Source organism: Accipiter gentilis, chromosome 9 (genome assembly GCF_929443795.1).
Source record: "Accipiter gentilis chromosome 9, bAccGen1.1, whole genome shotgun sequence".
In the NCBI taxonomy this organism is placed as follows: domain Eukaryota; kingdom Metazoa; phylum Chordata; class Aves; order Accipitriformes; family Accipitridae; genus Astur; species Astur gentilis.
In genome coordinates this window covers 10465694-10488654 of record NC_064888.1, presented here as the reverse complement: position 1 = coordinate 10488654, position 22961 = coordinate 10465694, and positions in this window count along the sequence as shown.

Sequence of the window (22961 nt, the reverse complement as noted above, 5' to 3'; positions counted from 1 at the left end):
ATGCTGGTGAACTAGGATCCAGTTACCCATCCTGCCAGCACAGTATAGGATTCTCATCTCACTGAGCTGATTTTTATGGCAGCTTTGGGGCAATGTAAGCTATAGTATGAGATATTAAGAACAAGCTGGTGAGTTGCTTGTTAGGGTGGTGACATGCAGGTCCTCCACAGAATAGCCTGCTAAAAAAACCTGGCTAGCACTAGCATCACTGACAAACATTTGACACAGTGTAATTTAGGCTCACAGCTCATATTACTATTTCTTTATATGAAAACTAAGCAGACTTTAGCTACGCTCATTTAAAGCAATTCACAAGTTATTAGCTATCATACACTAAATAAGGGTGGTATCTCCAATTTACAGCTCTAGAAGCTTGCCAATCTCTGTAGGTATTTGTATGCTCCTCATTCCTCTGAAACTCTCAGACGCTGTAAACATTAATGACTTACCTCTCCCACTTCTGGGAGAGACATACTGTTTCTGTTGAACAGATGCGCTGAGATCAGATTTGCCAAAGGTCATTCAGAGGGACAGTGTAGAACTAAAATATTTTTCAAGTCTTAGTTCAGCCTCAACTAGGAAGCTTTTTATCCTACACGAGAAAGGACAAACTGAAAGATTAAACCTTGAGAACTACTCCAATCGAACAACAAGGCAAAGTCTCACATTTAGCACAGATGCCCCCCCCCCTTTTAGACCTGTTGAACCAAATTCATAAGCTATAAGACCAACTTTTCTCTAACACCAGAAGAGCCGATATTATATTCTTGGCCAAATCTTTGTACTGTTAATCTATTTCAGTCAAACAAATTCCAGCCTAGAACTGAAGTCCCTTAAACTCTAATCTCTTCTACACATTTCTGGAGATAAAAAGCAGGACCAATGTTTTCTAGCACTGTGTATTTGAATCTAAGCAGGTGAGAAACAGAAGAGGAGAGCAGAAGAAGGTGCGGGAAAGGAATCAAGGAAACATATGAAAAAACCCCACCAATTGAAAAGAAAAGTATGAATGGCAGAAGAATACTGTGCTTTCTCCTCCTTCCGTCTATTTCTCCTCCATCACTTAGTTCCCTTCCAAACACCATTTCTGTTATTTTCTGCTTCGTTCCTGGCACTGGCAAGCCTAAGCATTCCTAAATTGAAAGTCAGGCCCTCAGAATTACTTGATTGACTTACAGATCACACAGATCTTGCAAACAGCCCCCCCTGCAGTGTGCCTGCAGAGTTCATTTCTTCACACAGAGCATATGCCCACAAGGAGTTTAGAGTAACAGCTGATACACTAAATACTATTAGAGAAAAGAAAGAGCTTTTTCGCTAGCTCTCCTTGGCCCTGACAGACCAGACCAAGGCCAACTATCTAAACCACAATGTTCTACAGAGTTTTGCATTTAAACTCAGACCTTTAAAGGACAGGCATGCTTACCTATACTAAAGCCTTTACTCTGCTTTCCGGTTTTCACGTTATTAGGATTTGCTCAGATCATGTTTCTCTGCAACCATATGGACATTTTTCTTTCTTACACAGAAGCTGTAAATAAAACTCATGAGAATTAAAAAGAAAGCCAGAGCTAGCAATACTCTGGCTTTCTTTCAAAAGTAAGCTTACTTTAATTGATATTTAGCTCAGAGGCATGTTGCAAACACTTGGGGCATTGCAGTGTTCCCACAATTCTTCAAAGAGAGCAAGTCTGTTATTTGCAATCCACTTTCCATCCTCCGAGTCCTGTGACACAGATGGAAACAAGAAGGTTAACCTGGAAGAGTGGATCAGCTGGTTGGTAGATGGCTCAGAAACCCAGTACGAGGATTTCACGTAAGTAGCAAATCCCTAAAGCATTCTGTTAGCATGGGAATCAAATAAGTAACCCCTGCTGGGACCCCTAGGTCAACCAAGCACACACCTGGAGTTTCAGTCTACAGAGTAGGTTTGTTATACATATATTTAATTATCTCATAGCTAGAAGGCTATAAAATTACCTGGTTGATAAGCTACAGTTAAAACACATAGCAGTTCACGGGCTCCCAGAAACCAGCCATTTTAAGTACCAGCAACACAAAGCAAAGAAAAACCACATGGAACAAAAGAGTTATTTAGTAGCCAGGAAACAAGCAGGTTATTAAACTTGTGAAGGAGACCTTTAATTACTTGCAGCAGTTGTGGGGAAACATTACCAGTTACATCTCTATAATAGATTTGAATTTACAAGTCATCACTGGAAGGCTGCAATCAATCCTGAATTTGTTTTGCAAGCCAGTTCAAAGAAAAGTTTAAATATGGAAACAAATACTGTGTCTTTTCTATGGAAAGAAGAGAATATTTTTTATTTCTACCAGCTTCATGTTTCCAGCAGATTATCTTAAAAAAAAAGCTTTTAAAATACAGCTGCAATCATCAGGCTTGAGAGGTATTACAGAACATGGAACCACGCAAAGGGATTAACTCCTAATATCATCCAGCTGAACAGCATGAGCTCATCTGGGCTTAACCTTCTGAATCCATTCCATTTGTAGGACCCAAGCAAAAACAATAAATCACAGCTAACAAGCAGGCAATTTTTATTCTAAACATTAGGAAGGATGGATGACTTCCCTTGCATCTCCATTAAGGAACCAAATTTTTCCTGGAGAGGGCACATTTATCCGTTCATGGCTGCTATGTTCCTGTTAGTGCCAGGCAAACAATTCATAAGGGATCATCTGACACAACACATCCCTTTGGGCTCACAGATTGGCCACGAACTTACTGTATTCCTCTCCGATTCATTCGGGAACACAGAACAAGCAGCACAGGACTGGCAGTGGAGTGCAATTGCCAGTTAGCACACGGACTCGGGAACAGAGCATCGCACGGGGCACAGATCCTTGCCTGGCCCAAATGAAAGAGAAATTCAGCAAATTGGTTGCAGCGTACGGTGGAGAATGAAACCCATCTCCCATTTGTACTTTGCCTTTTCTATTAATAAATGTACTGCTGGAGCCGAAACCACCCTGGAGACCTGCTCCAGGTAAGCCTGCTCAAAGCAGATAGATGGGAACAGCCCTTGGGCTGCAATTAACCCCCAAAAGGGAGGAAGAGGGCCTCACAGGAATCAGTCTGTCTGGGTAAGTTGGCAGTGAAGGCAGAGTGGAAGAGCAGGCAAAAGGCAACTCCCATGGCTCAGGGTATGAATTTCCTCAGTGAGTCTCTGACTAGAAAGTCTGAGGCATTCAAAAAGGTCCAAACTCTTCCCTCTTTCCCCTGCCTGCAACCAAGCTGATACGGTGAAAGAAAAAAATTGGGACAGTGGGACTCGGGAAAGATTTGTGTTTGGTAGAGAAACGGGATATTACCAGTGGAACATCTAAGAAAGCTCTTTGCTGTTTTCCTGTGACTGCTGACCGTAACCTCTACCCATTACCCGTGCCCGCAATGTCTTGGCCCTCGTCATCCAACTAGGGTTAAGCGGGAGCTCCACAGAAGCGAGACTTGAGACTCGGCGCAGCAGGACGTGTCGATAGTTATTTCTGTGCACTGCCGGGCAGTCTCCTGTCGCCAGAGGCAGCTGCGCTGCCGCCCTGGGAGGACACGGAGGGAAACGCTTTGAAACGCTTTGCCGCCCATCCGACGGGAAGGGCTAACGCAGGACTGACCCAGCAAAATAGATCCCTCCCTGCCCACTCCCCAAGCTCCTCATCTCCACATCTGACAGCAGCCTTCCCACCCCCAAGTGCCCTCCAGTAATCCCTGCCCAAACGACCTCAGCAACAAGAGCAAGCCCAGACTCTGGCTCCCTGGAGGAGCACCGTGCTGCTGTTTAACCACGCGGCATCAGCCCTGACTGCACAACCGCCTGTGTAAAGGCCTGGGAGGGCTAGCAGAGAGCAGGCACCTCTCCAGGCCCTCTGGTACTTCTTGGCCCTAAGACGATTTTCGCAAATGAGCGTAATGATGTCAGTGGGGAAAGGGAATTAGTGCTCAGGGCTAAGCGCAGACCCTAGCGCATGATTTCATTGCTTTCAGTAGTGGTGAACCAGCTGGCTGCCAGGTTCTGAAGGAAGAAAGCTACAAGTCTTTCCTTTTAATCCCCTTCGCCCCAGGCTGGTTCTAGAAAAATTAGTGGCTGGGGCAGTCAAACACTGAGGGAAGGGAAGGCTCTCAGAAGGACAAGATGCAACACAGAAGCACCAAAACAGATACCGAACCAAGTGTGGCAGGTAGGTTTATACAAACTGAACTGCTCTGGTAGCCTCTCTGCTCACCCTTAGCTGAGAAGAGGACTCACTGTGTTTAAAAAAAAAATAAAATGCAGAGAGGCTCTTTCAACTTTGGTTTCTAAGCTTCCCCAGCATGTTCCCCGTCTGCACAGATGGGAGGGCTGAAGGGGAAGGGCCAGGCAGGGCAGCGTGATCGCACATCCACATTTCAAGCTCATCTGGGTGGGAAGGCTGCAGCATGGCTGCTTTCTGGCATAATTACCGAACACCCCCCCTGCCCCGACTATTTTTCTTAGTTCATCCTGAGTTATGCTTCCTTTGGCACCTTTTTGCATCCTGCCTGTACTTTATTTTGAAATGAAAGCTCCTTCAAGAAGCACCATGGCACAGCTGTATGTACAGATCCAGTCTGAGCCATCAGGGACAAACCCAGCTGAAGTGGTAGGAGTTGAAGCTAATTAATCATTTGCAGCATGTGTGCCTTATTGTATTAGGCAATTAAAAAGAAGCAGAATTCCAAGCCTGATGCACTCCATGGCACAGTAAAGAAAACATTTCTGATTTGGGGGGCATACTCCCACCTCTGCACAGTGGCCCAGGCTGCATCCGAGGAGACACGGCACATCCACCCTGTATTGCCCTTCCTCTGCAACACTCACCACAGGCTTCGTGGGAGCTTCTTCCAAACATTTATCCTTTAATTATAAACCACACTGAATAATTATGCAATTTTTACTGATTAAGCCCATTTGATTGTTTGGGATGATTCAAATAGGCCACGTGATGTTAGTTCTCACAAGGGATAAATACACAAACACTTCTGGTATGAATATCCATCCCATGGCATTTGAACCGCAAATATTCATGTGCAACTATGACATCCACTTGTTCAAGAGGCTTTTCTAGAAGGAACAGCTATGAGTTACAGAAGAAATGCTGGAGCAGTCTGAACAAGCCTGAAAGGAAAAAGGGAAGAGAAATTTACTTAAGAGACTAGTCCCTATTCAGAGGTGTTATTACATTCACAGCTGATATGTGGCAGTATTTTCCTCCCTTCCAAACAACACTGAATATCTCCATGAAGAAACACTATCCCACTTCAAGAAAATTTCAAAGGCAACAACCAAAAGGGGCATCTGCCTTCAGTTAAAAGCTAGGACTCTGGCTCTTCACTCCCAATTACAAAGTACACACCCAAAATAAGAAGCATACAACCAACACAGTAAGGCAATTTAGGAATAAGATTCCCCCCAAATAAAAAACAGATAGAGACTTGTTGAACACTTATCAAGTAGTTCAAATTCACCTGCAGGACCACTGCTTGCTGAGTTTGTGTACAGTTGCTGCAAAATTACTTTCAGCTGAGGTAATTTGGCAAGTTGAATATCAAATTTAACTGCTATTTTGCTCTGACCAAGGCAGTGCATCTGCTATGTAGAATTGCTCCTTACTGTTAGTTTTCACCGTTGTTCGCACTGGAAATGGTGAGTATCTGAGAGCAGAGGCCGGCTTCAGGCCTTTTAGGAAAATGGGCTGCCAAGGTCATTACCTCCATCACATCCCTTCTGCCTGTTATTTATGTCCCCTGCCTCCCCAACAAGAAATGCCAACACACAAAGGCCAAGCAGCAGACTCCAGATTAGTTTTCACTGCTCACTAAGCATGTGTGCCAAGTTTTAGGTGACGGAGGAAATAAGCAGCATTCACACACCTGCTGGGCTGGCTCACGAAGCACATACAGGGGTGCTGCTGAACAGAAAGACTCTCAGGAATTAGCTGTAAAGGCAGATTCAAAATGGGTGCCCCTAGCTACTTCCACATACTCGGAGGTGGACACCTTTTCTATGCCTGCGCTGGAAGAGAGCCCAGCGCAGCTGTAGTCATGATGGTTGAACTACATATTTGATTTTTGTTTTCTTGCTTTACCTAAAGAATTATTAAATTCCTCTATTTTTCCTCAGCTGTCAAACTGGGACCCAGCAGTCTGCCGGATAACAGGCAGCCAGTGGTGAAACTAAAATCCACAGCAGCACAATCCATTTCCTCTTTACCATTAAGAGGAGTCAGACCAAAAGTTGACCACAACTGCCGAGACACATGGGTCACAGCCTCTAGCCCTTGAATACATTATAAAGCCTCATCTTCCCCTGCTCAGTATCAACAGCTCTCCGAAGTCACATGCAGCGCTCCTGGACAGTACCTAGTTGGTTTCAAGCACAAAGGATGCTGCAGTTGTGAACCTGGTTCTGCTCCACAAGTCTTACTAGCAACATTGCAATAAGTCAGCACAAAATCCACCTTTTGGAGTGCAGAAATCTGAACAGCACGTGCCAGCTTTAGCATCTAGATGTGGCATGGGGATCTCAACCCCAGGCAGCCTCCTGGGGGAAGGAGAACCCATAAGCTACCTCTTCAGACACAATTATATCTTCCACAAATGCACAAGGCACTTACACCAGTTAATAGATCACAGAGCAGTTGTTAGTGCTTGAGTGACAGAAACCACGTTGCTTCAATAGCTATATGCATCTTCAGCTCGCAATGGTTTGGGAGCAGGGGGGAAGATATCTGACTATTTAATGTCACCTGCCCACTTATACTTTATTAATAGAGAGGAATTTCTTTCCAGAGCTTTAATTTGTAAAAACATAACTCTCAGCAATAAAGATCACCGCAGCTGGCCCTTTAGCTATGCTCAGGAAGCAGCAAGGGCCAGTTGCTCCCTGAGGGACGAGAAGAGAGGCAGGCACAGTAACAGGGCGAGCAGGACAGGTGCCTTACCAGCCAGGGCCCCATCCCACGGTACCAGAGCAAGGCAAGCTGGAGATCAGGCAACTTCACGATGATGAGGAAGGACCTCAATTAAGCCAGCCTGCAGGTCTGGAGCAGCAGGGTCCACAGCCAGGCACAAGCATAGCTAAGCCAGAGACCAACATTTCTGCCACACAGCCTTAACCAGAGCTGAAGACCCAGGGCTGAGCTTAAGTAGAGCTCCTGGGCCCATGGGCAGGGGCTGTGGGTGGCCAGGTGAGGCTGGTCAGGGCCATTAAGGCCTATTAGTGCGACTACTAAGGACTAGTTTCTCTACAAGTGAACTATTCAGGGATGCGCGCGTGCGCCTCAGAACAGCACTGGTTGATAGAGAGATAATAGCAAAACACACCAAGCTGTCTAACACACTGACTTGTCCTTATCTCCTGGTACAGTGTGGTTGTTCTCTAAAAATTAAGTGAATATTGATGAAAGTTATTGATTGACAGCTCTGCAGATAGATATCCTGTGTCCATCCCAGAGCAACCACTGCAAATAAAGACATGACAAATATAATGTCAACAGATGCAGCAAGACAGTGACAATTCTTCTCCCGTGCTGTCAGGAGGAAACTGCTCTGTAGAGTGGTTTTATCTCTACACAGAGGGTAAGCAGTGTGCTTGCTTAGGTTTTAGTCAGTCAACGCAATGACACCGCATAGCCTCGCTATTTAAAAATCACTTTCAAAACTACTTAAAGTGTTTTTACAAGGTGATCCTTCCAGATCTCTCAGGGTAAGAAAGATTTCCATCCAGTTTGCATCACCTCCTTGTGCCCTTTCCCATTCCTTGTGCGGCAGCAGGTTCTGCACAGCCTCTGACTGTGCTGGTGAAGCATTTGTAACTCTTCTCATCAAAAGTACCAAAATCGGATCATAAGGAGAGGTGTATTGGGGGAGGAAGGGAGAGACAGAGAGAGGCCTCTCACCTGGAGAACAGGACTTACGCCATCTCACAGAGGACAGCCATATGTCTCAATTGCATTAGTAGATCCCAAAGCTACCTAGAGTTGAAAAGCTCCATATTCCATTAACAGAGATCAGGAAAGTGAGATGCCCTATAATTTAACCCCTCACATAGTGGCATTTCGTCTCCTACTTGAATAATCTGGATGCTTCAAAAGTGCTGTCAACTCTTCAGAGTGATGCTAAACTACTGGCATTTTGCAGTTTCTACTACATAGTGATTTTTTTGATATTGTAATTCAGCTTGCAAATCAATGCTTGAACTTGTGGATTTATACTTTTATCAAATTGCATTCTTTTAGAGAGTTTATTTTGGCATAGTTCTTCACAGTACTGTTAAAAAATAAATGGAATGGTGTTAAACAAACCCCAGCCATTACTGTTAGCTATTACTACTGAGGACAAGTACCCATCTGACTGTCTACACCTCCATCTACTACCAAAACTGCCTAGAGGCACATCAACTTGTCCTGAGCTAAGGGAATGCCTTTCAGCTTCTCACGGGGAGCACTGTGAACCCCAGGAAACACTCAACCATTCCTCTCCTGCACACTAAGAGGGAAGTGAATGAGAGGGAAGAATGAAGTATTGGGAGCCTAAGGCCTGAACTTAAGACTTACAGTGCAATGTGCGCTCAGGCACGCCCAAAATAGGGATCTTTCTTGTGATCAGGTTGCTTATCTGAGGTCAGAAAAAAGACCTAAGAGCTGAGGAACTGTTTGGAAACACACAGCAAAGAAATTCAGGACTTCAGTGGGGGTCAGGAAATTGAGTAACTCTGGGGTTTTTTGGCATCGTGTGACTTTTGAATGGCAGCAGTGTGGTGTAACAGTGAATCAATAAAGAGAATAAAGGATGAAAACCTAAATGGACTCTCAACATCAAGCTGTGCCATACAAATCTGTCCACCAGTCCACCTCAGATAACACTGCATCTCAGATAACATTGATAGATGCCCTGAGACAAACCGTAGGTAGGAGTAGGTTAACTGATTAGCATTCATTTCAGAATGCATCCATCTACTTGTAAATGTCAGTCTTAAGGAAACAGTCTTCCCTCCTACTTAATCTGCTCTCTTCTGAAAATCAGGACAGTGATTCAACTTTTCCCAGTTGTGACTCCCCACAAAAGTGCACCATTCACAGTACTCTGGGTCCCAGATAGATCCTCACCCCACCCTGCTCCATTTAGCAATACAGAAATTACAAGAGGGTCATGATCTGCAAACAGAAAACGGTTGACTTAAATGTAGGAGGAGCTGCATACTCACGTACTTGAAGTCTCAAGACTAATTCGTGAGAGACACAGGCAACCTGTGCTCTCACTTATGTCCACTCTGTGAAACAGGTGGCGTCACTAAGTGTGCAAGTTCTCATTCCTGTCTAAGAGAGGAATTTTTTTCCCTCACTAAAGAGCATGCTTCCCAAAGGCTCCAGGGCTGGAGACATAAGTATGAGGAATTCCTCCCTGAACAACTCGGTGCAGAATTATATGTTGCATACTATGTATTTTCTCAGGCATGCATGGGTGGGGCTGATATCCCTGTTTAAACTGGAAGTATTATTATTTCATTCTACTAAATTTATTCTTGTTTCTAATTATGATAATGTATCTATCATCCCTACCATGGCTCCTTTCCAGCATTGTAAATACACCTGTTCTTCAATCTGCAAGAGCACTGGATGGGTAGATCACATATTACAAATTAAATTTCCATTAATAAAGGTTCCCTTTTCCCTCATATCTGTGACAGAGGGTGTGATGGGTTGACCCTGGCTGAACACCAGGTGCCCACCAAAGCCGTTCTATCACTCCCCCATCCTCAGCTGGACAGGGGAGAGAAAAATATAACGAAAAGCTTGCGGGTCGAGATAAGGACAGGAGAGATCATTCACTAATTACCATCACGGGCAAAACAGACTCAGCTTGGGGAAAATTAACTCAATTTATTACAAATCAGCCAGAGTAAGGTAATAAGAAATAAACCCAAATCTCAGAACACCTTCCCACCACCCCTCACTTCTTCCTGGGCACAACTTCACTCCTGGATTTCTTCACCAAGCCCCCTCAGCGGCACAAGGGGAACTTGGATGGGGTTTACGGTCATCACACGTTATTTTCTGCCGCTAATCCTCCTCAGGGGGAGGGCTCCCCACACTCTTCCCCTGCTCCACCGTGGGGTCCCACCCACGGGTGACAGTCCTCCACGAACTCCTCCAACGTGGGCCATTCCCACGGGCTGCAGTTCTTCACGAACTGCTCCAGCATGGGTCCATTCCACGGTGTGCAGTCCTTCAGGAGCACACTGCTCCAGCGTGGGTCCCCCACGGGGTCACAAGTCCTGCCAGAAAACCTGCTCCGTGGGCTCCTCTCTCCACAGATCCGCAGGTCCTGCCAGGAACCTGCTCCAGTGTGCGGTTTCCACGGGGTCACAGCCTCCTTCGGGAACCCACCTGCTCCGGCGTGGGGTCCTCCCCGGGCTGCAGGTGGAGACCTGCTCCACCGTGGACCTCCCTGGACTGCAGGGGGACAGCCTGCCTCACCAGGGTCTTCACCACGGGCTGCAGGGGAATCTTTGCTCCGGCGCCTGGAGCATCTCCTCCCCCTCCTTCTTCACTGACCTTGGTGTCCGCAGGCTTGTTTCTCTTACATGTTCTCACTCCTCACTCCGGCGGCTGTTTCTCTCCCTCTCAACTTTTTTTTTTCCTTCTTAAAAACGTTATCACAGAGGCGTTACCACTATCACTGATTGGCTCGGCCTTGGCCGGTTGCGGGTCCATCTTAGAGCCGGCTGGTATGGGCTTGCTCTCTCTCAAACACAGGGGAAGCTTCCAGCAGCTTCTTACAGAAGCCACCCCCTGTAACCACCCCCTGCTACCAAAACCTTGCCACACAAGAGTCATGCTGTCTGGTATTTTGTCCTTTGGTTAGCAGAAGCTCTGCGAGGAGGGAATCTCTTCTTCCCAACATACAAAGACACAGCAGGTGAGGGAAGAATCTAGGCTAAAATCTTTTGAATGGAGCAAGTACCAAATTTGTCACCAAGTAGTACTGCCCATGTCCAAGAAGCCTACATGCTCTTCTCTTCTATTTTAGTTTAGAAAGCTGCTTTAAAGAGATTTCCCACATAGAAAGGGTTTCCCTCTGGCCACCCCTCTCTGTCTGACAGGGACTTCTCCTGAGGAGTACCTCCACGTCTGGTGCAATACTGGCTTGTGATAAGCCTCATATCTGACATTGCCCACCACCACCTACGTTCCCATCACTACACTGTGTGTCCCACTCCTACACACAGAAAATGCTTGTAGAGCTGTGCTGGGAGCTAAAAGGGCCCAGCTGCAAATAATCCCACTGGAAGTGTTCACACCACAGGACCGGGAATGGCTCCATCCATTGGCATGGGAGAGGGGAAAGGGTTGTCACTGAGACACAGGCACGTTGCAGAGTCATTTTGCTTCTACAGTAAAAAAAGTCGTTCAAGCTGACACAGTGATTAGATCTGATCATGGTCTTTATTTACTGTTACAGTTCCTTAAGTGCGTGTTAAATACAAAGACAGTCTCCCCAGTAAAATACGGAAGATCATATATGTGGGCTCGCCCTACAGAGCACCCAGAGCCACCAGAGCTTGAGCCTTCTCCCCAGAAAAACTTCTCCTTGCCTCAGGCCAGAACGTTACATCCAAGACTTGTACGTCAGTCGGTCAAGCCCTCATCGTTGCCTGTCTGTCTTAAAGTCCTATCAGGGGCTGATGTAAAGCGTTAAAGCTGAGTCTGATTGTACCACCTCCTGCCAAAAGTAGTAGGGAAATATGCTGTCTCAGGACTCTCAAGGTCAAGGACAGAGGCCTATCTGTGCTGCAGAAACTATATACGTTACAATACAATTAAGAAGTTGATATACCATCTCTCATGGGTGCCTGCTGTCCATTACTAATGGAAAGACATAGAGGTAATGTCACCACACAGGAGTCATCAATCGCCTTTTTAAGATATGTTTGATGGCAAAATTTTCAAGGGCAGCACAACCCGTCAAATTGCAGCCTAACTTCTCTACATACGGTTCAGAAATTGGTACTTTAATATAGAGAAAGTATAAGCAGCTTCAGCCATGCTGTGACTATTCTGAGTTATGCTTTTATGTTGCTGTGAAACTATTGCTATTATTTCCAGATGGTTATTTAGTTGTTTTCTTTTCTGGCACCTAGAACAGTCTGCGTTTTTGCCAGGGTTTGCAAACATTTCTCAAACTTTCTTTAATCTTCCTGACGCTGGGTTTAGTAAGAAGGCAAAAGTATTGTATTTCCCATGGAATGGAAAGGGCAGACCAAAACCACGCACCTGTCCAGAATGATAGACTGAGTTAGTTAATAGTGGAGACAAAATTAGAAATAGGGAGAAAACTGGAAATGCCAGTACTGTACTAAATGTTCTTCACGGGTAAGTGTCATCTTCACAAATGGCATTGCAGGGAATCACAGTCAGGACTGACCGAGGCTGTGTGTTCCTGGGTGCCAGCCATGTGGCCTGCCCAAAGCACACTCAACCCAGTGCAAAGTCTCCCAGTGATGGGTGTGAAATGAAATTAATTGGGGTGGGAATGCGTAAAGAGAATAGGAAAGTGGAAGAGTAAGAGACAGGGCTCAAAGGAAATGTAGCCAACAAATACCAGATGTGACTTGTCTTCCTCTGTTTTGACCAGCTGATACTATACCATCCCAGTTTTCATACCCAATTGCCTGTGGAAGGAAAAGGCTGGGGAGGGCACCTAGGAAAAAGTAGGCTTTTTCTCTTTTTACCAAAGAAAACACCACCAGCAACAAAAGCCAAAACAGATTTTAATTAGACAGAGGACCTCTATAAGAGGACCTTAAAAGCATGCACAGTTTGCATATATAAATGCTGACATACATTGTTGCTTGTGTAATAAAATGAGGGCATGTCCCTCACAAGTGCTTGGACTAAATCAGCTAAAAGACCCTGACAGAGACTGAGCTCTGGATCCACAGCAGCTCAGCAAGAGTTGCTGACTTTACAGACTATCTCCAGGAGGAAGAAGAGTTTTATCCTCTACTTTCAGAGAAGGCTCTTGGCATGTCTTGCAAACCATATTTGACATTCAACCTACCCTACAAGAAAAGAGCAGCTTCTGACACTGTTTCCTACCAGCTTCCACTCTTTTTCCTCCCTGTTTAGCTGGAAGGGGCATGGACGTGTCAGCAGAGTGCCATTAGCTAACAGGGGTGGCCAGGGAGGTAAGTTAAGATTACTGAGCCACTCTTTGCCCCCAAAAACCTTTTCGCAGTACGGTTTATGGCAGGGGAGCTCGGAGGGAGCAGGTTTTTCACCAAGCTATCATAGCAATCTATTTCTCAAAGCATTAATATAATGTGCACCTGTGCGCTCTCTGCGTAGCTTTTAGGCACCTCTGGCCAAGAGCAAAGCCGCTCCCCAGGGTCAAGCCCAGCCTCTGTGAAAACGCTCAGCCTGCTCCTCTGGCGTGGGGCCGCCCAGAGCAGCACGATGCTGCGAGCAGTTTGCTGGTGATCACCCAGCACACGGGCCTGGCACCTCTCCACTGCACCGCGGTACGCAGTGTGGACTTACGTCCCTCAGGCTTTCCAAATAATGAAGGTTGCTGCAGTCTCAGATCCTCCTGCGGGAGCTGCCGACATGGAAAAGGGTTTTTTGAGCAGTGGAAAATCTCGGGGAAATGTCTTATGTGGAAAGTTAATAGGTAGATACTCTCGAAGCAGCTTGGAGAAATGGTCATGCACATTTCATTTTAATAAGTGGAAAATATGTGGTCAGACTGCCAGATCTGTCAGCCTCTTTTGTGCATTAAGCAGCTATATAGAAATGACGAAATTGTGTGGGGTTTCTATCCCACAGATAAGGGGCCCACCTCTGGTTAAGCTGTGTTGTTTGCAGCCTTAATCAATTTTTAATTGGCTTTTTTAACTGTGCAATTACAAGCACATTCCTAGCACCTTTCTAAGCCAGAATGGGGTCTCTGGGCCAAAGGCTCAGCTTCCTAATCGCTCACTCCTGTGCATAACTTCACTGGCAGGAGAAGCCCTGTTAATAATTCATGAGTAGTGCTTGCAGATTGAGGCCCTCAAGCACTTTTCTGTTGTTGTAAAAAAGGAAAAAAGGGTTTGCTCTGTAAAGGTGTGACATTTATATTAAAAAAACCCAACAAAACTTTGAAAAGACTTTGTTGGCTTGTTCATAAGAGCACAATGGAGCTAACTTGATCATCTGCTCTAAAGTTCAGAGAGCTCATGTGTGGGCTTTTGAAACTCAGGAATAAAGCCAACTTGGCCCAAACAATGTCTCATTTGTCTTGACCATTTAGACTGCTGACTTCCTTTAGCTGCCTGTTAGATTTCACGTCTTCATATGCGTGCAATGTGCATTCGCTAGTTTAGCTTCCTTCTATGGGTGGATCAGATTGGCATGTTGGAGTGTGAAGGTGAATTTCATTTCCTTGCAGTCTTGTAGTTGAAATATGATGGCAGAGAGACATTATTCCTTTGAATGCATCTCTCTGACAACCTGCTTCGTATTTCTGAGCAGATCCTTTGAGGAAAAATCTACTTTCTTTCCCCACCTTTCTCCCCCAACTCTCTTCTAGCATCTTTCTCTTCATCTATCTGCTTTATCAGATTTTTTTCCTTCCATCAGATAAATAAATCAGGTGCATACGGCAGTGAAAAAACATTTTTAATCAATTAACAGAAGTCCCCTGCTGACAGCAGTGCAATCACTCTGCTAGTATGATAAAGATGCTCATCAGAGGCAATTATGAAGAGATTAATTCCTTTAGGAATTTACTTTAGCTTTCCTGACAATAGCGCTGGGAGTAGTTTTGCTTAGAAAGGTATTCTCCCAGAGTAGACATTTATCAACGTTTGGTTTCCCAGCAGTTGCTCATTCTTCGTTAAAAGTTCCACTTCCCTGATTCTTCATCTGTTCCCCTGTGAATAGGGGATTTGATAGCATAAATCAGAAATATAAATCTGGGATACCATATGTCAGACAAACTCTCCCAGGAGCCAGGTGAGGGGGGACATGTTTTTATTCTTTGGCCTACGTAGAGCCAGGTTGTGGAAACTAATAAAACAGATTACACGTTCAGGCAGATTGCTCCAGCCAAGAAAATCTGATAAACCTGCATTGTAAAAATGGAAATAGAAGAGCAGCTCCCCGCACCCACCAGTGCCCTTTAGAGGCAATGACCTGGAGCTAAAATGGTGTGGCTGTTCCCACTCCCTCCTCTGCCTGACCTCCTGGCTCTCTATTCACCAACTCATTCCCTTTGCTTCTCAGATGGCAGCTCCTCTCTCTTCCCCACTGCTCCTCTCTATGTCATGGGGAGTAGATACTCCGTGCTGCCCCTGCCATCTGGAGCAGCATCCCTATTGCTCTGTGTGCCTAATTGAATTTGAAGGGAAGCAGGGAGTCAGTCTCAGGAAGAGACATTTCCTGACCCTGCCTTACCACTCCTCCAAACTCAGCCTCTGCTGGGAGAATGAAACACCTCCTGAAGCTTTGCTCCTTTTTGCATCCACCAGTTCAACACTTGCCTGCTGTTTAACCTGTGGCCCACCATGTCTTGAAAAGATGCCTTTCTCCTACGGCTGACTTGCACTGTAGCTTCTTTCTAGGGTAGCCCCCCTTCCGTGACCAGAACAGCCCACCCTTGCCCCAGTGCCAATCCTGTGCCTTCGGGGCAATGAAATTTGTTTTTTTCCTATGTGGCAGGGTCAAACACAGCCCCCAGCTCCCCCTCTCACTCTCTGAGTTGTGTGTGACACAACAGCCAGAAAAATGAGTTCCCAACAGCCTGGGGAAGAAACAGTACCCAAACATGAACAGCCTTCTGCATGAAGGGTTCACAGGGCAGGGAACGTCAAAACCTGATGGTTTTGCTTCTTATTGCACGGGGTAGGCTGTGGTGATGGATAACCTGTTTCATGGCTAGTGAGATACAGCAGCAAGCGATTTCTAATCGTCACTCAAGGAAAGTATGAAAAAATGTAAATTGGCATGCAATCCAGATGCACTTAGAGACGCCAAGTCTCTGGCAGCATCACAACACTAGGTAACCTATACTTAGTTATCAGCCTTAATATTAAACAGACATAAATTAGAATCAGGTCTGACCCAAGCCATGAACAATACCATGTAGGGAAAGAACAAGGCATTAAATGAAGTTCACAGAAGCTCACAGATAGAGAAGGAAAGCTCAAGGATTTCCGATGATTGCTTCTCTTTGACAACCTGTTCTTCAGACCTTTGGAGAAACTTCAGCCTGAAACGGGGATTACCAGGACCCCCAAAAGAGTCCTTGACACGGGAGCAAGAAGCCAGGGAGCAGCACTGCACAGCATGAAAGATGGCTTGAAGGCCAGACAGTGAGCCACCTGCAGCTGGCCAGGCCACCACAGTCATCTTATTGATTGACGATTGAAGCAGTGTGTGGGACAATTGGAAGCTGAGAGCAATAGGTTACTGTAAATTTTGAGGCCTCTCCAAAGCATTTCAGGAGTACAAGTGTCTTGAGATACATGGATGTAAAGGGCCATGCTGCTGGCTATGTGTCCCAGCAAGAGCCGAGGGGCTGCCAGCGAGCGGCACTGGCAGTGGGGGCCATCACTTACGGGACAGGCTTCTCAGACCACTCTGTGCCGAAGCAGTGCTACTCTGAGCAGCTTCCTGGAAAGCTGTGCACTGGTAGAGAGTGCTAACAAGGTGACGAAATTTCATTTTATGCTGAAATCTACAGACAAGACCCAGTGAGAAATGGCCACTGGCCAAGTGATAAAATAAATGAGGCCAGTGTCAGGAATAAATCTGAAAAGCTTGACACCAGCAAAGCTAATCTAACATCAGAAACAGCATTTTAACACACACCAAGTCTGACACGTAAGTAGCTGTGTCAGCGAAGGGAGAATACTGAATTAGTCCCATGTGAGCTTGTGGCTGCGCTTTCTTTGCACACATTTGCCTCTGATTCAGTGCAAACCCAGTCCCAGTAAGCATCATGTAAAGGGTGGAATTTCCCAAAATCCTCTGTGGTCCTGCTTATGCAATGCCATCACCGCTTTACCTGTCATAGGCTCTCCGGAGGCCTGTCCATGCGTCCAGGAACTTGCCCATGGTGACTAGGAGTCACTTGAATACAGCAAAGGCACAGAAAGGGCAGTATCTCTTACCCCTGCCCCAGATATGTCATGTAATCCTCCAGAACAAATGTGCCATTGGAGCTGTATTAGTTTTCCCTAATTCGCCCCTGTGCTGCAGAAGCTTCACGGGTGATTTGGTGGAGTCTTTCCTTCAGGACAGAGATGAAGCCGCATGGTTCTGGAGTCAGGACAGAGTTACAGTTCCTACCCAGACCATGCCAGGACTCTAATGGATAACCTGCGATCTGCAGAATGTGGGGGGCAAACATCTGCCACAGGAAAGAGGGAGCACAAGGAAAATGAGCTGAGAGTATTGCAAAGGAATTGCCTCTTCCACCCAAGGGCTGAGCAGTGCTCCGTCACTGCTGTTAGAAACTGCCTGGAAGCGTAGATGTTAATGTTGTGCCAAATCTGGCGTGGAAGCAGAGAGATTCATTCTATTTCATTATGAAATGATACCAAGCGCCATAAAGTGTCAGCTTTCAAGTTCATAATTTATAAATTAAGTGTAAATAGCCCATATTCTGAGCTCCTCTCCAGCCACTTATTTATCCTTCCCCTGTGAAAAATTAATGACTCCATAAAATAGCTTGTAAATTTAGAGCAGTCGTGCTTTTTTTAAAAAATCAACAGTGCAATTTTCCTAGAGACTCTGAAGCATTAGCTGGCTGCAGCCACTGCTTTAATCACCAGTCTTAGGTGTGCTACTATGCTACAGCAAATGTTTTCCATCTCCTGCTAAGATTCCTGCTGCAGACCAGTGCCAGAGACAAGATAAAGCACTCTGGTTATTAGGCTGTCCTAATACAGCAATGCCTGCTTTCAGCAGCATGGCAGACTGCTTCCTTCATGGGCTGCTTGAGGACTTAACATCTTATCCAAGACATCAGGAGAAGAATTAGCAAGACAATTTTTATAATCAAATTTCCTAAGTAGAAAACTCACCCCAGGCAAAACTTTTGGTCTGTGGGAAGGAAAAGGAGCAGAACCAGATCAGCTAGCGCTGGAGTTCTGCTAAGAGGATTCCCTAAGGCACTCTTTCGCTCTTTTGTGACCTTTTGGGCTTGCCTCTGGACAAAAACCTGCGCTGGTCATTCTGCAAGGCCCTCTGCAACTTAGCAAGGACCTGTATTCCTACCTATTGGGGTGCATGCATTTACCAATCCCACATAAAGATCAGAGAGGGGTAGAAGACAGCCAGAGGGGAGTAGGAGACAGGTAGGCTGAGGAACAGATGGGGACAGGCACAACGCTCTGGGTGTTGGAGTCATGAAGAACCACAACAGAGCGCAGAGAACGGGCAATAGACTGGTCTGGAGGTACCCACATGGGTACAAAGGCAGCTTTCATCCAGCTGAAGACATGCCCCCACCTACCTCCATTCTCCTCTACCATCTCTGGGAACTTTGCTTAACACCCAAATAATGCCCATTAAGCCTATTCAAACCCAAAGATGTTTCTACACAAGAGCTCTGTATCGAAATGCATTGCTGCTTGAGGGTCTGTACTCAGCCAGGGTTGCTGGAAGAGGAGACAGTATTTTATGGCTGCTATGGCATCACAGCAGGAGATGTTCTGTATCACAAGGGCGGATGATATCACGACATGCAGGATGAGATGGCTGTAAGATAAGCTCCACGATTTTCTGTTCACTTTTATACTTATGCTTAACATTTGGAGGGATTTTCTCAATCAAGAATTTTGGCTAAAAAGTTGTTTTACAGAAATAAACTCTTATTGTTAAGCTCTCTCATGAAATATCCAGCTCTTTTTAATTGAACAGAAAAAAACCCACAGTAAACAAGGCAGAGTAAACAAAGCACAGAGATTACTCTTCCCCTTCTGTATACATATGTATGAGTATGTTCTGTACTCCTTCTTCTATACAGTCTAACTCTGACTATCACAAACAGTAGGTTGCTGTGACGATTTATGACAAAGTGGCAGATTTTATTAGATGTAGTGTTAACTTATTCATTAAATTCCTACAATCAAATATTAAAATGGATACTATTCCTCTGGGGACAAGATGGAGAGATGAACATAATAACTTTATCTCTGTTGCGTGTAAAATATTTGTAATTGAGCAGAAAGCCTGATCCCAAATGCTTAAAAATATAAGGCCGAGGCAGCAAATGTGATTGGATTTCTTATAATGTAATCATTTTGCTCCATATGTGGCCCCCAATCTGTTTAGGATTGTTAAAATTCCTGGGTATTGTAGTGCGTTCCCCAGAGAACACTGGGAAGAGCTACGGGCAGCCTGGACCAGATGGGATGCCAATGACTCCAGCCAGCAAAGGCAGAAAAGAGGACAGTGGTTAACTCCTTCTCTGCCAGCCACCACAGAGGAGGTCCAGGCAGGAAAATTAATGCAGGCTGCTTTCCAGTACTGTAAAAGGCACTTTATAGTTTAAAGCTCCTGGGAGCAAACTGCTGCAGCCTGTGGGGACAAACAAAGCAAGGACCGATAATCACATCTTTCTGAAAAATTGTTCAGTGCTGTAGGTGGAAACTTCGGTTGACTGCAAATTCCCCATGGTACGTGAAGGAAGGAGGGCTCCCAGGACCCCAGGAGGAAAGTGAAATGCTGTAAATGAGGCCAGCACCAACAGGATGGAAGGCCTCTTGGTCAGATCAAAGTTGTTTTTAAAAAGCTTACAGAGTAGCGCTGGATCAGAAAGCCTTCCTCCAAAGGAGTGAAATTCAGCAGGCCCGTGCTTAATTTAAGAGCAAGTCTGGCTGCTCAGCACAACCTGCTCCTCTCTAACTTGTTACTGAAAGGAGTAAATGGGCACTTGAGAACCTCCACCACAGGAAACACTTGGATGCTCCTTGTCCACCAGAGTGGATTAGTTCTATTTATGAGTTTAATCCTTTGGCACATAAAACAAGCGACATTGTAGCTAAAAACAAAATACAGGATTACCCTATTAAAATGGCGCCCTGATTATGGACAATGCCACTTCTTTCCTTCCTGTGACTTTCTTAACTGAGATAGCCAGTTTTTAGGTTTTAGCTAAGCTGAAAACCTCACCTTATTATTCCATACCTGCCCAAACTGTTATGCTGCTTTGATGGCTTGAAGGGAATTTTGTAGGTGTTTTCTAAGGCATTATTTAACAGGACTTAACCTAAAATCCTGAAAGCCTATGGGTATGGTAAAAGGAAAAGGAAATGAAAATAGCAGCTCAGGACCTTCAATATGATTTCCTCTTTAATTCAAAAAGAAGCTGTTAGTGCAATACTGACTCCTGGCTGGGGACTTGAAGATTTTTCTGTTGCACTGAATTTACTCTTGTGGAGGAGCAAATTCTATCATAAAAATAAGGAATTTTCCCATTAAGTTGGATCTAGTAACCTCAGAAGCAATCTCTCACATCCCGTGAGATAAGACCTTTGGACAGGAAATCTCCCCTACATCACATCTATTATTTCTCGACAGACTCCTCTAATTACAATCATTCTTAAAAATATGGAATATGGAAATAGTGAGGGGTAATCACGTGTCCATAATCTTTAGATTGTTGCTCACTAAAAGACCCTCCAAGGCTATCTTTAGTTTCAACAGCATCAGAAACAGATCATTTTCAAGTGTAAAGGTGCCAGCATCTTATCCTGGAGAGGGACTGCTAAGCAAAAACCACATGTGTAATTTTAGTAGATACAGCAATTATTAATATATAATTCCCTGGAGAATTTCTCAACATAGACATGCCACTGGCTTTTTATCCTGCAAAACCAATATGTACTGCCAGGACTACCCACCAGCTTCCAAAATGACCTATTCCTATACTCTCACCTGGGTACTTGCTGCAGGAAAATTTCAAGTCTGCTTTTGACTTATGAGCAATTCCCTGTCTCTCCTGCTTATTAATACCTCTGAATAGGAACAGACTAGGGCTTTTCTTATCAGACAGTGCTTTGAGTGCTTCTGCATTGCCAGGATTTGACAAAACCTGGAAGGAATAGAAGCAGCTGCCCCGCTACGGTACCCTCAACAGGTTTTAAGTGCCAGACTTTTGCTTAGGTTCGTCTTTCACAGCTTCAAAGAAAAGTGTGATTCTTTCTGGAGCCCAGCTGTGTGTCTAAGAAGATATTTTTTGAGCAATAATACTAACCAGAAATATATTAGCTTCTCAAGGACATACCAGGTCCGGTAGCTGTCAAGCCATGATTCCATCAATCCCTCCTCTTGGGAGGGGATTTTTACAGAAATTTGCACCCCCCTTTCCTCAGACATAAGGACAAGTCAGAAGTTAGATTCTTTTGCCAAGACAATTAGATTGTAACTTGCAGCCATGGAAAATGCAAAATGTATTTGAATGCTATAATTCCCCCTGCAGATCTGACATGGAAGACATTAGAAAATGTCAGACATCCATAGCTACTTCCACTCAGGGCTATGAACACAGTTTATAAATGCTAATTAGTTAAGAAGGTATTTTGCAGGCAAACAGGGAGACGGGAGCCAAAGAGTAACAATTTCAACTCGGTTGTTCATACGATACGTGTGTGTGTGTAAAAAACAGAAAAGGAGACCATTACTTGTCTCATAACTGAAAGATTAGATTTCTATTTCCCCATGCATTTGTAATGTGCTTACAGAATTTCATGAGACAGAACCCCCTGGGCAGGGCTGGGGGCACAAGGAAGTTGTCTGTGTTTGGGTAATGCCCTGGGTTACAGCCAGGGCCTGATCCAGCTGGGCAGCAGATGGGAAGACCGTGCAGTCCTGTTACCACTGTCCCATGCATCGCACTACTGGGGGGGACTACAGCTCCCTTGGCCCTTCACACGGATACCATTTCCTGATGAAGATGACCTGACCATCTCAAAGGCAGGTTGCCAGGGCAGGGGAATTGCTTATCAGAAATACATGTGGTTAATTTTTTTGCAAGTACAAAGCAGTGCTGCACGGTTATCAGCGGTATGCTGCGTGGAGCGGGCTTGGGCATGCTGCACAGCTCTCCAAGCATCCTTTGGAAGGGGATGCTGTGAAAGAGCAACCAAATGCTGCAGGCAGGGAGTGCTGTGGGACAGTGTGCCCTCAATAGCTCTGTCAGGACTGTGGGACACTCCCCTGGCTTCGCACCCGAATACAGAAATTGGGACTGCAGTTCCTGGAGATATGTATCTGAAGCATCTTGGAGAGCTTCAAGCAAGATCCCTGAAGGTCTGACTCTGTGCTCCAATTTCAACAGAGCTGCTTTGTTTTTAGCATTACAGATCTTTTAGCAGAGCTACTACATAACAGGGTAGAAATTGAGTCTCTGTTATCAAAGGTGGTCATCTCTTACATTTGTGAAAGGTGTTGATGGCCAGCAGGGTTGGGACAGAAGTAGGATCTCTTGAACAGCTCTCCTGAAGTCACTGACTCAGCTCTGCGGTACAGCAGACCCAGCTCATAACAGACTACATTTTTCTAGCGAGAAGTCTGTTGTATCAATTTTATGCCAAATCAAGGGTTTGATTTATCCCTGTTGTAACTCGACTGCGTCCAGTCAAGCTGTACAAGTCATGAACGTAGCTCATAATTTTCTCCATAGACAATACTGTTTTTCCCTTCGATACTGCTTCAGTGAACCTCTAAATCTGCAAACATGCATCCTGCTTCAGCAAAGCATGTAAGCACACACATGGGAAGCATGTGAGAAATCGCTGTGAGAGGAACTGGACTACTTCCATACTTACACCATCTTGTCAGCCTCTTTCACCTGACATCCTTGCTCGTATTATTCAGTGGGAGACACAGTACTCCTTCAAGCATTTGGCTTAACACAGCTGAAATGACGGCCC